At 79.1% G+C, this 2,500-nt stretch overlaps 1 non-coding gene across 1 annotated transcript; it reads right to left on the bottom strand.

The window, feature by feature from the left end:
- Window positions 1-198: 198 nt before the first annotated feature.
- LOC147647022 (5.8S ribosomal RNA) lies at window positions 199-351 on the bottom strand. The gene has a single exon (XR_015281706.1). It is a non-coding gene; the product is annotated as a 5.8S ribosomal RNA (ribosomal RNA).
- Window positions 352-2,500: the final 2,149 nt, after the last annotated feature.

Genomic DNA, 2,500 nt, shown 5'->3' with positions numbered 1-2,500 from the left:
TCGCTCCGGGAAGCGGGGAGCTACGGGAGCGGCTCCCCGAGTCTGCATTTAGGGGGACGAAGGCCCTTTTTCTCCTCCCGCGGCCGCCGCCGCCGGCGGACCGCGGGGGAGGGGAACGGGCCTGCGAGGCGACCCCAGCCGCGCCGCCCGGGGAGGGCTCGGGTGGCCCACCCGCCGGGACGGCGATTGATCGTCAAGCGACGCTCAGACAGGCGTAGCCCCGGGAGGAACCCGGGGCCGCAAGTGCGTTCGAAGTGTCGATGATCAATGTGTCCTGCAATTCACATTAATTCTCGCAGCTAGCTGCGTTCTTCATCGACGCACGAGCCGAGTGATCCACCGCTAAGAGTTGTCTGGCTTTCGGCACCGACCCCGCACGCGCGGAGGGGCCGGGACCGCTCGCGTGAAGCGGCCCCCCTCGGTTTTGCGGCGAGGACGCGCGGGCGCGCGACCTCGCGACCGACCGTACGAGCACAAACGAGACGACCAACGGAGGGGAAAAAGAAAAGGAAGGCACGAGGCCGCCCACGGAACGCTCCGAAAAGGCCGGCCAGAAAGGGCGGGGGGGCCCGCGCCCCCGACCGCCTCTCCCCCACCACCCCCCTCCCCCCGGGCGAGGGGAGGGGAAAAGAGAGACGCCGCCCCGCGTGCCGTCTTTCGGAGGCGGCCCAGGCGCCCGGGCTCGGCCCGGCCTCCGCGCGGAGAGCCGCGCGGCGCGCGCCGGACCGCGGGGGGGCTCCGTAGCCCGCGCCCGGCCTCTTCTCTCTGAACGGGACGACGCGGGCACGAGGCCGGGGGGCCGCGGCCGCCCGCCGCCCGCCGCGCGCTCGGCTCCACCTCGACCGCTGCGCGGGGATCGGCCCCCCGCGCAGCGCCACCGCGCCCGCCGCGCGCGGCGCGGCCTTTCTCCTCCCCGCTGACGGGCCGCCCCCTTGCCAGCGCCCGAGACGGCAGCGCGACGACCGCCGGCACCGCCGGCGCCGCCCCCGGCCGGGGACCGCTCCCCGCCGGAAGGCGAGCGCCTCGCCGCCGCGCTCCGACGGCCGGCGCCGGGAGGCGGGCGCCGCCGAGGCGCGAGCCGGCGTCGCGAGCGCCCGAGGCCTGCCGGAAGGCAAAGGCCCCGCCGCCACCGGGGCCGCACTCCCGGGACCGCCGCCGCCGCTTCGCACCGTCGGGGCCCCTTCCGCGGGCACGCGCCCTGCGGGAGGGGGCCGTGCGGCGGACGCCCGCCGCACGGCCTCGAGCGGTTCTCCCTGCGGCCCACACGCGGCCTTCGGGAAGGGAGACGGGGAAGCGACGGGCGGGGCCCGGGCCGGGACCGCCGCCGGCGACGACGGGGGCCTCCCGGCCGACCGTCCCACCAGGGGGACACCCGTCGAGCGGCGCCGCCGCCGCTCGGCACGGGGTCGCCCGCGCTCGCCGGACCTCCGGCCGCCGGAGGCGACCGACGAGCGCTCGCCCGGGCGGGGGGCGCGCGGTCCCGGCCGGGGACGAGCCGGCGGACGGCGCCGCCGCGCGCGTCCGGGGAAGGCGAGGAACGCCCCGAGGAGGAGGAGGAGATGCGCGCCGACGCGGCCGGCGCGGCCGAGGCGAGGGAGCGCGGGGGGCGCCCGAGGGCCGCCACCCCGAGGTCGCGCAGAGAAGGCGGAGAAGCGCGCGGGGGCGCTTCTCCGCCGGCGCCGCCCCGTTCCGAAGAGACCGGATCGGCCCCGCGGCCGACAGCGCGCCACGGCCTCGCCGCCGAGACCGGGCCGCGGAGAGGGGGGGGAGGGGGGCTGGGTGCCCCCTCCCCGGCACGGCGCGGCCGACGACGGCCGCGACGAAGTCGACGACGACGACGACGACGACGACGAGCGGGGGGGGACCGGTCGCGACGGACGCCACCGCAGGGGATCGGCGGGAGTAGCTCCCCACCCCTCAGTGAACGCCGCGCCGCCACCGGCCGGGTACCCGTCGCCGCCGCCGCCGCCGCCGCCGCCGGCATCGCCGCCGCCGCCGGGGCGCGCCGTGCCGCCCGAGTCTTTAAACCTCCGCCCGGCCTCGGCGGCCCTTTCGGGTCCCAGCCCAAACCCCGCGCCCCCGGCCGGCGTTTGACGACGCCGAGGCGGGAGCGGGGGAAAGGGGAAAGGACTCGGGGAACCGCCCAGGCGCGGAGCGCTAGGTACCTGGCCCTGGGGCGAGGGAAACGACCTGGGATGGCCCCGCCGGGGTGCCTCCCCCCCAGTTGCTGCCACCCTCGGGGGAGCGTCCGCCGGCGGGGGCGCGCCTGACACATCCGCCGCCGCCACCGCGGCCGTCCTGACTCGGGGCCCGGGGTTTCCCTCAGCAGCCCGGCGCTGCGCCCGAGAGGACCGCCGCGGCTCGGCCCGTGGCCCCGCCGGTGCGGGAGGGCGAGGGGCGGACCGGCCGACCGAGTGAGACCTCGCCGCGGCGACCGCACCGACCGAGAGGGGCCCGGCGACGGGGCGAAGAACGTGTCTCCGCCGCCGCCGCCGCGCGC

This window comes from Cyanistes caeruleus, unplaced genomic scaffold, assembly GCF_971803275.1.
Source record: "Cyanistes caeruleus unplaced genomic scaffold, bCyaCae1.hap1.1 HAP1_SCAFFOLD_69, whole genome shotgun sequence".
Taxonomy (NCBI): Eukaryota; Metazoa; Chordata; class Aves; order Passeriformes; family Paridae; genus Cyanistes; species Cyanistes caeruleus.
The sequence above is the reverse complement of the archived record's forward strand: the minus strand, read 5'-3'. Positions and strand labels throughout refer to the sequence as shown.